We start from the raw sequence: 14,198 nt of genomic DNA on the forward strand, positions 1-14,198 counted from the left end.
TCAGGCACCACAAGCAACGAGGAGGAAAAGTCCCCTTTGAAAGCCACTAGAGTTTGGGCTCCAAAAGCCAGCAGAGGTTTTCAGGAACCACTGCTTTTTCTGAGAAGAAAACAATGGAGTTGAAACTATGAATCCACAGCCACCCTCAAGCTATGGATAAAGGCAGAGTATCTTTAAAGTCCAAGCCTAGCAGGCCTGGCAAAAGTAGTCGGGAGCAGGAAGGGTCCTACAAGACAGGAGCCCAACTGCTTGAAGAACATCAGGTTGCATCACAGAGTAATGGGGGAAGAAATCAACAGTTTCACAAGCAGCAGTAGAAGTCAGATCTGCTTTCTGACGTGTCCTTCTGGGCGTTCTCCGGGGTCAAGGGAGAGCTCAGATTATCAGCCCTTCCCCTAGTAGGGACACCAGCAGACACTTTCTGCTCTGTTGGACCCCCAGTTTTCTCAAAATTCAGAGGAACTTGGTCTGTTGGTGGCTTCTCTTTGTGTTCTAATTCCAGTTGAAATTGGACAACAATTCCCAGAGACAACAGGGCACATGCTCTGACCATACATGTGGGTTATCTCCCTTACGTATTGGGAGAAAATGGTGGAAAGCACCGCTTTCATAGGTCTGATCTCCAGGAAGAATCACCTCTACAGAGAAAAAGGTGACTGCCCTGTGACAGAGAGTGTATCTGTCATTGCTGTTTCACTTTGAGACAGTCAGTAATTCATCTCAAAGGTCTTGTTTGCACTTGATGCTGCCTCAGAAATCCTGAGTCACTCTTTACCCGAATTCACCCTGGTACATCTGTTTACTCTGTGGTTGTACGATGATTGGGAAAGTCCTCAAGTAAAAAGAAAGTCGATACTGGCTCCTTCTTAAAAACATAGTCCTGCTGCTTTTACAATGAGAAAGCAGGTTGGACGTCCTTGATAAAACACAATTGCATGTCAGTCGCAACATTTCTCAGGTGTTGAGACATAGCTTAGTTTTGCTGTCTGCTTGTGCTCAGGATCTCCTGGCTTTTGATCTCCAGGAGGGCCAACACACATTTATACCTCCAAGATGTTAAGTACAAATTACATTTATGTCAAAAAACATAAACATAACATCTCAGACTACCCTCTCAGTCCCTGCCCTGGAAACGGTTATAGGTCTGTATCAGTGTGGAAGAGCCAAATGAACAATTTTCTTCCCTGTTTTCGGCTTTGAAGGGTGTTTGGGGCCGTGTTCAGCTCAGCTCTGGCCTACGGTTACTGCTGTCTACCTGCATGTCTGTGTCACTTAGATCACTCTGTCTTTGCTGGGGGTTAAGACTGTGTACACAGCTAGTTGCTGGGGTCATCTGAAGTGTACTTACATTTATTCTGCAGTAACTTGCTCATGAATTTAAGCTCTGAAGGGCACCAAGCAATTGTGCTTATCAGTAGGAGCCTTGGTGCTCACCTCTTGCTATTGGGCCCTTTCCTAAGTTATCTTCAACCTCAGTCATCACTGGCAGTCCTGAGAGCTTAAAATCAGACAATTGTTTGAGTATTCATTAAGCTCTAAATACTTAAACAGTGAAACCTCTACAAAAACACCTCTGAAAGCTGAAGAAGAAAAATGTAACGACACTTTCCTGCTGGTAGCCATAAATCAATAGGTTTTTAGTAGATTTTGATGAGCGTCTTAATGGGGCCTATCAATCTGACTGCATTTAAAGTTTCCACTATTTTTATATTACCCAAGGGATCACAAATCCTCTGGTGACAGAGAACTTGAGAAAGATTTAGCAGAATATGAGTTTAACTGAAATTCTGACCTGACAACTGCGGTGTCTCCAACAACCACCTGAAGTCAGTAGCGTGCATCTTTCCAGGATGCACAGAGACTACGCCAATGCCTTTGTGTCTTTTGTGGTAGGACAACTATTGGTCTTCCCATGTGTCCTACCTTCATTTTGTACCTGTAGGCAATAGCATTCACTGCTGTCATACCTGGCCCAGGAGACATGGAGTAAAAATTCAGATAAAGGAGGTAAACTAGAAAAGCAGTGTATGAGCCAATGTCGTCAGAGGTTTGGGATGGTAGAAAATTTGGTCACTTCCCGGTCAGGTAATTTACTTTCCTCTAGCAATGGATGTAACGCAGCTACTTGAGAGTCTCGCCACCTTTGTTTTGCTCCTGTTTCAAAGCTAACAATAAAGAAAAAAGATATCCATTAATATCTTGTGGCTTAGGAACTTGAGGAAGCATAAATTGAGAGTTTCAGGCATTTATTTTCAACCAGCTATCCCAAAGGCTGTTTGAGATATAAAGACTATCCATCATTTGGCTCCTGATGCCAGTGCCACTGCCGGAGAAAGATCAGTCAAGCTGGATCATCAAAGTCAGAGCCACAGACAGCTCCTGTGGGAAGTCGTTGAGAAGTCTCATGTCTTAATTCCTTATTGCGTAGGAAATAAAAAGGGGATTGTGCACGAGGGGTGGGAATGCCCTGTTTCTCATTATCTGAATGCATGGTCTTGAAAGAGAGGGTGGAGCCCCTGTGTGAAAGATAAATCATATTCATGCAGTTTGTTTCCCTGTTTTTGCCTTCCAGTGCTCTCTTCTGGGAGCTGGAGTCCAGAGCCTTTGCATGTGAACTGCTGTATACGGCTAGTTGTTTATTTGTGATGAGAAAGAGCCAGGCATGGGGAAATGGAAAAACCAGACCCAAAAAGTGGAGTGAAAGCTTTCTACTCATAAGAAAGTGGCCACTGTGACTTTAGAGCTGTAAAGGCAGGCCCAGACCTCCATCTGCTTCCAGCAGCGCTGGCTGTGCTCCGGGTGCTGGCTGAGCTGCTGGCTTCGAGAGGCATCACAACACAGAGCTGTCACAGGGGCTGACAGATTGACTGTGCCATGGGGAATGGATGTGACTGATGGCATCTGTCCATGCCGCTGGTGGGGATCCCCTCCTGGGAGCGAGTGGCCCTGGCAGCGTAGCACGGGGTGCAGCGGGCTTTTGGGAGCTGCAGCTTTGGTAGAGCAGAATAAGGAACGCCTGGAAGCGTCTTTGGGGCATGCGTGTGAGCAGAAGGCAGTGATTTGCAGTGGTCCGTGAGATGCACTGTGGTGTGATTCAGTCACCAGCCCCGTCTCTTGGCTCAGTTCAGGACATAAAGCAACTTGGAAGCCTTTTTTAAATTATTTTTTCCACTGATAGGTATGTGCGTCCCAAAAGCAGCTATTTCTATCAAGGCATTTCAGGGCTTTGTGGGGGAGGAAGGGAGTGAAAGGGAGAGCCTAAGAAAAATGCTTACGTTTTGCTAACCAAACCCCAACTTTTCCCACACGTCCACCCCCAAGGTGGGATTTCTTGGGGCAGTTCCATGTGTGATTTGTTTGGATTTTAGGAAAGAAAAGTTACCTGGGAACCAAAACCGCCTTCAGAAAAATACTGATAAACCCTTTCCAGTTCCATGAAACGTTTCTCGGAAGGTAGGAAACAATTCCCTGCCTCCCTCCCTGTGGTTAAACAAGGCTGAGCAGTGAATGGGCAAGATGAAGCTTGATGGTGGTGAAGGGCCTCGCACGCCCTGGGGCTCCTGGGCACAGGCTCTAAGCTGGCAAAAGCCAGCAAACTCCCACCTACGCCTGCAGTGAACCAGGAACTGCAGCACTGATAACGTGCCCCAGTGACAGCTCAGTAACGTCTGAACAAGAAGATACAGGTATTTGCTAAAGGCCAGGGTCCTAAATCTGTCTTCAGGGGGAACTTTGCACAGAAATCCACTGAAAACCAAGGAAGCAGCATCCTTTTGGACCTGTGGGAGAAGGTTCAACACCATGTCGATTAAGCAGGTAGATGAATTTGAATAAAAGAATGGTGCAGCCCAAAATACACAGCTGTAGCTTGCCCAGTGTGGTCTGGTAGTGCCAAGATATCCTCTAAAAAGTTGTTCAAGCTCCTCTGTTAGCAGACTTTCAGGAGCACTGACACAAGGCACAACCGCAGCGCAGGTAACACACTCCCTCCCTCCTGCATAGCTTCATCACTGGCTACTTTGCCCCTCATCAGATTTGATTAAAGTCTCTCAAACTGCATTAAAAATTGAAAGAATGGTGCTATTAATTTTCATGGCTGCTGATTGCAGTAGGCGTGTTGCATTAGATAGTTCAACGGTTAGGTCAAGCTGCGGTGGTGTTATAATGAGAGTGTGAGACGTGCTGCGCAGAGAAGAGCGAGCTGGGCTCTGCTCCGTGGTGACTCCCCCACGCCGGTAGGTCTTGCAGGAGTAGTTTGATTTGCGTGCCCCGTGGACGGGACATCACGTCACAGTGAGTGACTTCCATAATTGCTACTGGTGTTGGCTGTCTTGGCAGAGAGGCCGAAGATTGAATGCACTGTGGGGAGTGAGCCCTGGACTCGCTCTAGCAGAGACCTCTTTAGTTAAGGGTCAGGATACAGGGACAGGCATCAGTAAAGGGGGAGCTATTATCTGCGGACCGACAGCTGACACCAAGCTGCAAGGCTGCTTATTGCAGCGTATTTCAGTGTAATTTAGAATCTGAGTGTATTTTTAATTCTTAAAAAAAAACAAAAAAAAAAACCAAAAAAAACAAAAAACAAAACCCTAAAACTGAAACAAAGCAACAGGAACAGGGTCTGAAATAAAAGATTGCAAGAAATCAAATGAGCAGCTTCCAAGAGCTGCATGTCTGGGTATTGCTCTGGGTTCTGTGTTCCGATATTAGCTCTCAGCTTATGCCCCAGTAAAGAACAGCTGTACTGGCTCTGGCCAAAGACTCTCCTTAACCCGGTGCCTTGTCCCTGACTGTGACCAGTAATGCATACTTAGGGGAACGGTAAGAGAAACTGTTCATAGTGCGATCCTTCCTCTGGCCCATTGTCTCATCTTCTGGCATCAGCATCCTGATGGTCCCAGTGGACCTAGTAATTGCAGTGGTCCTAAGTCTTGGGGTTTTTTGAGGGTTTGGTTTGGTTTGGTTTTGGGTTGTTCAGGGTTTTTTTGGTGAGAACTGCTGGACCCTTGTGCTTTAATCACCTTTCTGCCCTTTGTGTCTCTACAGACCTCGGTCATTTCCCCCTGACATCTCTTTTCTGAGTTGAGGCTTCCTCCCACATGGATACAGGAACTCTGCAGTAGCAAAATCACTGGTCAGTCCATTCTTCTTCTCCATTTGTTGTCTGTCCTTTCTAAGAGGGGATGATGAGACACCCCCCCTCCAGGAATCATGACTTAGGTGCATCACACTGTTATTTTTTTACGGTGGCTTTAAAAAAGGAAGGCTTTACCTTCCTTTTCTCTATTTCTCTTTCAGTAATGCTTTCTGAGATCCTGCATGCCTTTGTGACCATTCCTGAGCCTTGAGCTGGCGTTTTAGAGCTCTATCTGCAGGAGCCCCAAGCAAAATGATAGGTGATTGTGAGAGCAGAAGGAAGCACAGAACGCTCACCAAGTGGAGAACTGCACATGCAGGTAGACACTTCTTATTTTATACTTTGCCAGTGTATTATTTGTGCTCTCTGAGCATGGCCAGTGTCCCTTTGGTGCACATCTCGGTCCGCCTTGGAAGTGACGTGACTGCAGGCAGCAAGACAAGCGGAGCATTGCCAAATTCTTGGTCATATTTGAGAACTCTCTGAATTACTGGCTGGTCTGTGTGGATGCTGTGCTAGAAAGAAAGAGGAAAGATTTGTTCGAGTTGTAGATTACAAGGGTTTCAGAATGACCTTGCAATCTCCTGCATGCAGAGTCAGCCAAGTAGCAGACGCTGGTGCTGTTCAGTAACAGCGATGTAATCTGGCCCCGGGGTTATTCCGTGTACATCCCCTGCTCACTTTGTGGTTTTGCATTTCCCTAAAACTGTTTTTTCCTAAACTTAAGCGGTGAAGATGAAATCCCCCTCTGATGCATTTTTATTCCTTTTTGTAGGTGTTACTGTCTTGCTGAGAAAATGAATTTGGTCCTGAAATACCATGTTCCCATTTCTTGACTCTTGCGCTCCGTGTCTGGAGACCTCCGTCCCCTTTTGTGTATGTTTGATATAAAGCTCTTGTTGGTAGCTCGGATAGGTGTTGTACAGCACGTGTAGACATAGGCATGTCCTACCAGTAGACTATACAGCTTCTTCCACTTCACCGAGAACAGGGGAATTTCTACCTGTTAATTGGAGCTGCAGTAAGGACTGGATTTCCAGTTCTTGCTTTTATTTATCTGAGTTGCTTTTATTTGCCAAAGTACAAGCCCTCTTCCTGCTCTTGGAAATTTCCACTGGCTCCACTCATAGAGGGCTTTGGGATTTGACTTCATCTGTTCAGACCAACCTTGCTGGTCAGGGTTATTCTACCCATTTTTGTTCAATAACAAAGTTGGTAACTCTAAACTCTCCTCCCCAGAAAGCAGGCTCTGACACAGGGAATAACACGCCGTGCGGGTGACACGTTTAGGTCTATCACTTGGATTTCCATCACTCTCCTCTAAGGAGGGGAGCTAGTCTTTGTCAGAAAAGAAAAAAGGACAGAAGTGTAAATAGAAAAGCATTAATTTAGATATCTAGGCTGTATCCATAGAATTAAAATGATTGAAAACTTAAAATGGAATCAGGGAGATGGCAGCAGGACCCCCTGGGCTTTACATAAGAGGAGCTGTTGCATTCCGGGGAGAAGAGGAGAAAGAAGTGCTGAGGTATTTAGATGAATGCTCTGTTTTGCTTCGTCACCGAAAGAGGGATGGTATAAAGGGGAAGGCGGGGGACAGAACAGCTTTTGTGTTTGGGCATGCGCTGGGAGAAATAACATGCTATAAATATTGCAGCTGACACAGCAGAGGCCCATTTGGCCAGGAATATAGGGCAATAAATGCAGTCAGGTGATTCAAGGGTGTTGTGCATAAGTCTGCCGGGTAGTTAGGCGAGAGCTGATCAGGAAATAATTATGGCTGATAAGGGGAGCTTGTAAGGAGGCGAGCACCTTCTGTGACCATGGAGGGTTTTAATGATTACCGTTATGGAAAAGCTAGAAGTACATTCTCCCCTTTCTTCGAAGTCACATCCGACTGCTCTCCTGCATCATTAACTTCAGTGCTGCCCTGCCGAACTGCAGGCCGCTCTGCCGGGGCTTCGTTGCTGAGCGGGAACCAGGTTTAATTCAGGGCAGCTTCTGGGATGTGGATGGGGACGGTGGTTGCTTCTGAGAAGGGCAGAGGTGGCAAAGTGCAGTGTCTGCCCAGGTGCCTGGATCTCCTGGAGTTAACTCCGTGGGGAATCCATACCGCTCCTGGGGAAACTGTGGGAGATTGCTGTCCCCTGTGTATTGCAAATGAAACCCACCCTGGTAGTAGGCTCATGTGTGGGTGGGTGACAGAAAGCTGTGTGGCTTGAAAATGGAATTGGGGAAAAGATGCAAGAGGGATGAGAGGGGAAATCTCCTGTGCTTTGAGTAGGTGCAGCAGCGTATGGCTCAGGTGCTTCAGGACCAACGCACAGAGTGCAGCTTCCTGGGACCTGGCCTGGATACTGGTTTGGAACATCTCCTTTCTGTTTCATTATGCAACGATGAAAACAGCAGATGTCAATAAAAACAGCTCTTGCCAATGTGATGTTGAATTGACAGTCTGCGGGTATTCCCCTGCTGCAGCATTTACAGCACAGTATGGCCCTAATATTTTGCCTTGCTCACGCTGCGTGCTCTGACTTCCTGGGCTCACACGAGAGAAGAGAGCTACCACCATCAAAACTCCCGTTCCCCAGAACTGGGAGAAGTGGTCCAGACTGGTGGGATCCCATCTTCTCAACCACTTTGGCTCCACTTACAAGGTGCTGTAAGCACAGCCTTGCACCTTGTGGCAATGCCATGGGAAGATGAAGAGGCCACAGACCCCGTTAGGATTATATGATGGTGCTCAGGATAAATAAGATGAGATTTGTATATTCTGTCTCTGTATATTCCTAGGGTTGGCCAAGGGGATGCAAGGATGGGGACCACACAGCAAGCTGGCCTTGCCTCTGGTTGGGTCAGCCCGTTGCGACATATCACAGAGAAAACCTCTGTCTTTTGTGCGATAGCTGTTTCTTCTGTCCCCGGCTGTAACAGCGAGGGCAGAGCCATGCCTGGTGCTTGGCAGGCACCAAACTAGCAGTCTCCAGATTTGCTCTGTGTAGGGAACTGGCTCTGAATATTAAGACGGCGGTGGTATTAAATATAGACAGTGGGAATGGCGCTGGAGCAGTACTCTGGAGCTTGAATAGACTTTCCTTTGCAACCTTACTCTACAGCTGTTATTATAGTGTTTGCTAATTGATTTTACTTGATTAAATGCATTAGACGAAGTATTTGCTTTGTAGTGACTTGTATGGTTAGGCACAGGTGTAAACCTCTGTGCAGTCCCTCTGCAATTAGCACAGATTTTTCCTGCTCAGAATTGCCCCTGGCTCGACAAGGTGCTGCCATCCCCGTGGACCAGGCCAGTGGGAGTGGGGGGAAAATCCGCGGGCTGCGGGTAACTCCTGTGTCGGTCTGCGTCGCCGTACGTGTTGGATAACCTTGGACAAAATACAGACTCCATCATCATTTCTGAGAAAATTACGTCATTAATATATTGTCTGTAATCAATAGGCCGTGGCCCTGATTCAGCAAGACACTTAAGTACATGGCTAATATCCATCATGCAGTCTGGTACCTTGATGGGTTTCTTTATTATTATTTTTTTTTTAAGAGCCTGCTTTTGCATTTAAAATTGGATTTGTGCTACACTCAGGCTTTTGTGCCTACAAAGAGCAGCAGCCGTGGCCTGACCACAAGGTGCTCACGGTATAAATAGGACCTCAAAGCTGGGAGATGCCGTCATGCAGAGAACAAAAAGCTAATGAAAGCCAAGAAAAGGGAGAGACCGTTACTGAGCAGTGCATTTGGCCTCTTGTGGCCCTCTTGACTGGCACAGAAGGTTGATGCAGAGATCACAGATTATAGAGTGGAAGGTGTGAATTTGGTTAAATTGCTTTTGGCCATCCTTAGTGCTGGACCGAGCACACAGTGTCCAGGGGGTGAGGGCAGCGAGGGGACTTGCTTATGAATGGGCAGAAAAGTGGTTGGTGATTTCTTGCGATACATACTGGAGGGAAGTAGGAGCTCCGACTTATTTTCCAGGTGCGATGTAAATGAATCCTTACAAGGCTGATCTAGTTCAAGATGTCCCTGCTTACTGCAGGGGGGTGGACTAAATGGCCTTTAAAAGGTCCCTTCCAACCCAACACACTCTATGATTCTAAGGTGCTATTTGAATTTTTCTTCTTCTTACGAACATTTTTATTTTTAAAAATCTGTAATTTTATTTTAAAATGTTTCTTTTTTTTTATTTGAAGGATGAGTTAGGAACAGTTGTGAAGCAATTGTTCATTAGGCTTGTAGCTGGGTTTCATTTATTTTTAATTGTGTTCAGCTTGGATAGCTTTTAATCAGTTTAATACTTATCCTCTCATTTCACTAATTGTAATTTATTCCATTCAATTGTGTATTTTACAAACATTCATTTCCCCTCGCAGATCTCCTGTAATAACCCCTAGAAAGCTGAGGAAATGGAGGCAGAGAGTTTCAAACCACCTTGAGAACATCTTGTAGCGACAGCCTGGCCTGTTAGGAGCCTGAGTCGTGGTGAGGGGCAGGAGGACTGTGAACCTCCAACTACTGAGATGGTTTTGAGAAATTATCTCTAAACTGTATTTAAGCACTGTATCAAAGTCCCAATTAAGTAAGTACTTAAGCAGAAGCTTACTTTCAAGCACACCACCAGTCTTGCCCCTACTTGACAAACCATATGCTGGGAGTTCAGTTACTACCCTTAGGCGCAGGGAATGGCTGGTGCCGTTCGCCTGCCGGGAAGTGTTGCCGTAGGTGTGTAGTAAAGAGGGAGAGTCTGAGCTTCAGGTGTTGAGCTGGTATCACCTGGAATTATTTTGTTGACTTGGCGGGAAGCAGCGTGATTTATGCATCCATCAGAGCTACTCGGCAATGGTTTGGGTTTTGTTTATTATTGCAGCGCCAAGTGAAGAACTGTGAGGAGTCAAGGGCACCTCCCCATGCACAAGCAGCCACATCTGGCCGTGGGCTGTGTCTCTGTGGTAGGCTGCAGGGAGACAGAAACTTCCCCAAGTCACTGAGATCTCGGCGGAGCAGCACCAAGGCTTGGCGGCTGAAGAGCGATGAACCCTGCACTGAGCTGTGTGGAGAGCAGAGGGTCAGCCCCAGCATGGGGGTGGGTGGAGTCCAGCGAGCACAACCGTATGGTTTTTGGGTCACAGCCATAAAGTCAGAGCTTGGTCACACACTGCGGATCACCTCTGTCTTCCCTTCAACTACTCCTTTGCTGTGACCTGCTTTGATCAGAGCCTGATCCTGGCTGGAGAGGAGTCAATGGAGAGGTCAGCCCTGACTTTGCCCAACTGCTGAGCCTCTCCAAGGAGCTGCAGCGCTGACAGCATTGCTGATGGCTGCCAAATACACTGTTTTCCATCCCAGCCTCACACCATCTTCGTCTCTGCTCAGCAGTCCAGTCTCCCTGGTTACATGAGCGCAGAGCTAGGACAGGCACAGCACAATTTTGCCTTACGTTCATTGATCCTGGCTCGGCGTTTAACATGACAAAAGGCTGTTTGCAAAGTCATGGCAATTAAATTCTCTGATTGTCCTATTTTTTAGAGGAGCTGAGTGTCTGGCATGTAAGTGGGTCACAAAAGTAGTCTGTTTAGCACTGTCCCTTTTTTAAAGGCAAGGCAGACTTATTGCAGCTCCACAGGTGAGATCCACGAGATCCTCAGTGGGAGTGGCCAGGCAGACAGGTCAATAAACAGGGTCGGCCTGATCTTCGTGTCAAGTTGGTGGCCACGTTGCATTCCTCTAGCAGAGTGCAGCTGGTGAAAATCTCTGAAATGGCAGATATTTAGGGAACAGATTAAGGGCACTAGCTGGAAGTCAGTCAGGAAGCTGTAGGATGCTCCTGTACTCCAGCAACACTACAGCACCACCGCCTGCATGTGCTGCTAAAAAGAAATCTGTGGCTCCAGTGGATTGTTCCATCCAGCTGTGGCTTCACCCATGATCTTCGAAGCTGGGACTCGGAGACTTTAAGCAGCTTCCAGCTTCCCTTCTGCTCCCAGCCATGATGGTCCAATTGCTATGCTTGTAAGGACTAGAGAAAACGTGAGGCAGTGGGAGCTGGAGATAGAGCAGTTGTGGAACAGCTTTGCCAGAGCTTGTCTTGAACCGCTTTAAGGTCTCAATCTACCCCTGGATTGTGCTCATATGGGAACTACCCCCTGCCCAGCTTTCCACTGCCATGGCACAAGGAGGAGAGATCTACTTAGTACCAAACCCTGCCTCCTTTCCCAAGAAATCATTTTGCCTGGTGGTACTGACCGCTGTAAGGGTTAGCGTGCCTCACAGGCCTAAAGCAGAGCTCACAGCCTCTTGAGCTCTGTGGAGTTTGAGGGTCTCTCTTCAGCATGCACAAAACCAAATTAAACAATCAAAAGCCATTCTGCCCCAGGGCCAGCTGTTCTTACAGCACCCTGTCACCCCACTGCTTCCCACCACGCCACCCGGCAGAGCTGGCATGGCCAGGGCACTCTCGATTCCTCTCTTGTGGGAAGGCTCTAAGGTGGTTTTGCAGCTGATGAGCACTTCCCCGGGGGAACTACGCGTAGGGAGCTATGGTCATTTTGCTCTTAGCTGGAGCTGACGGCTGAGCTGAAACCAAGTGATTCAGAGTATGGAGAGTGATTCAGGGTCAGGCTCTGGGAGAAGCTCCTCTAACTTCGCGTTCAGCTAAATCCAAGGGCATCGCTTTGGCTTGAGACTCAAGTTAGCATTTTTATCTCCATTGGTTCATCTGCTAAAGCGGTCAGACGTGGTGTTATGTATCCTGGGATAGATGGTTAAGTTTAAATGTGGACAAATTTGCTAGTGTCCCAGTACCTTAGCTTCTATGTGCCATCTTCCTGCAATTTCAGTAGCCTTGGGGTCAAGCACATGATGATGATGGGCAAGGGGTCTCTCCACTGTTTAACACAAGTCTAGAAATACACCTTAGTTGATGTCTGGATTTAGAAGCTGAAATCAATCCCCTGCTGCTTTGTATTTATCCAAGCATCCCTCCTGAAGCGCCAAAGTATTAAAGGAAAGTGACCCTCCGTGGGCTATGGGAGGTTAGGCCACCAGGATGAAGTTTGGACAATACTGGAAGGAATAAACGTGAAGGGCTCAGAGCCTCGTGTCACAGCTGGAGATGGCTCATGTTGACCTTGCTGAGAGCTGTTTGGTGCTGTGTCATAGCTGGCATGAGCTGTCGAGCAGTTGTAAACCCAAAACTAGAAAAGCACCACAGACCCCGAAAGGCTTTTTCAGCCCTCTAAGCATCCCCTCCTTCACAGTGTGGAGGTACAAGCCAAGACCAGACAGGAGGAGCTAATTCTGTAGTAAAGAGGAAAACACTTTGTCATTAAGCCTGACAGCCTTCAGAGTTTTCACAGTGCTGGAATTTGCCTTAAAAATGGGTAAAAAGATGATTTCCCTGGATTAATATTTCCCCAAACTTGGTTCAGCATGCCTAGGGTTCAGAATAGATCTGGTTGTTTTTATTTGATCGAGAAGTTAGAACAGCCTGGCATGGCTGGACGTGAAGTCATGCGTTTGTGGTATTTATGAATTCTTCTGTGAATGTATGGAAAACATGTATCATTATTTCAATTCCCAGTGCTGGAAATAGTGCAAATAAATGACTGTGAGTCAGGAGAACGTGAATCAGCGTAAGTTAGCGCTACTGCCAATCATTTAAGAGCACGGACATGACATGGGCAGTTATTTGGCTAATTGGAGCAGATCTTTGAGCATTGAAATCCAGGGTTTTCAAAGGAGCCTAGCAGAATTAGGTGCCTAAGTCCTCCTGCTATCAGTGGGAGGTGGATACATGCTTCCTTTAAATGCTCAACTTAGCAGAATACCCAAGGTATTTTATTTAGATGTTACGGGAACAGCATTTCCCCTGGGTGCGTGGGCAGTGTGTTGCTACCAAGAGGGACAGAACGCCTCTAGACAGAGAGCTACAGCCTGAACCCGCCCCTGCTAATGCCCACTTCAGTTCTCCACTCATGCTGAAGCCTAGCAGAAGGATTTCAGATGCTCACCGGAAGGTGTGAGTGGGAAGAGCCCTCCGACCCCAGGAACACGATGTGTGCAGTGTGGTCTAAGGGTGGCAGCTTTGTCCACAGTCCTTGCCAACACCACTTGGAGGGGACACCTAAACGTTTGAGCAATGGCACTGCCCAGCATAAAATGTGAGAGGGCAGATGGTCCCATGTGAGAGGTTAGACAGAATTAGGATGGTTTCTGTTTGCTCCGCTGATGTGCAAAGTGACTCTTGTTTATCCATCAGTAAAGTTGCACATTTCTCAAAGGTGAGCTGCATGTTGGAAGTGTTCACCCAGACACCGATGCTTCCAGCAGAATGTGCTGCTGTGTCCCCAACTGCGGCAGCTGCTGTAAGTCTTTTCAGCCTATTGATATCCACTTCCCCTCACCTTTCTTTCTGTCGGTGGGGAGTGTGCATGGACTGGGGCTGTGGATGTCAGCCGGGCAAGAGTTAAACGCAGCCATGGAGCTGTTGGTTCACCTTTCAAAGCGTAGTGGGAGACATGTACTTCTGATCTTGTAAAGGATCCCGTTTTCTTGCTGGCAGCACAGTCTGCTCCAATTAGAACACAAGGACCGAAACAAGGCCTGGAGTCAGTCTGTCCCCTGCTGTGGTGGTGGCACTGTCACTGCTTTTGTGGTAAGTAGGGCAATTTCAGTGCCAGTCACCTCTCTGAATACAGCCTTGCAAAGACATGTGCAAAGTCATTGATTTTATTTTAGCACCAGCGTGTTTTCCCTCTGTGAGATTGTGGAGCTGGCAGGACAGCCCTGCCTGCAGAGGATTTGCTTGCGTTTGGGCTCCAGACAGGCAAGACAGGAATCCTAAGTGCTCCCTGCTTTTGTGGCTCATCTAGAACAGCAAAGCTTGGTGCTTTCTCCTCCGAGTCACCCTCTCAGCACAGAGACGGCCAAGGGGAATTGTTTGTTGTTTTTTTCTAGTAAGTGGGTTTACCCAGGGGAGGCAAAGGAATGGAAGCATCTTCATCAAATAGGTGTGATGGTCATGTCTTGAAGGCCTGGCAAAGGCTGTTGCCAG

General features: G+C 47.3%; 1 long non-coding RNA gene across 1 annotated transcript in view; it reads left to right on the forward strand.

Moving 5' to 3' along the window:
• The window catches only part of LOC128915873 (uncharacterized), a 163,449-nt gene that overhangs the window by 2,899 nt on the left and 146,352 nt on the right, over nt 1-14,198 (forward strand). Inside the window, exons 2-3 of the long non-coding RNA XR_008468784.1 lie at nt 5,047-5,134; nt 5,299-5,456. This is a non-coding gene — a long non-coding RNA (uncharacterized LOC128915873). The remainder of the gene's footprint in view (nt 1-5,046; nt 5,135-5,298; nt 5,457-14,198) is intronic.

This window comes from Rissa tridactyla, chromosome 10 (assembly GCF_028500815.1).
Source record: "Rissa tridactyla isolate bRisTri1 chromosome 10, bRisTri1.patW.cur.20221130, whole genome shotgun sequence".
NCBI lineage: Eukaryota > Metazoa > Chordata > Aves > Charadriiformes > Laridae > Rissa > Rissa tridactyla.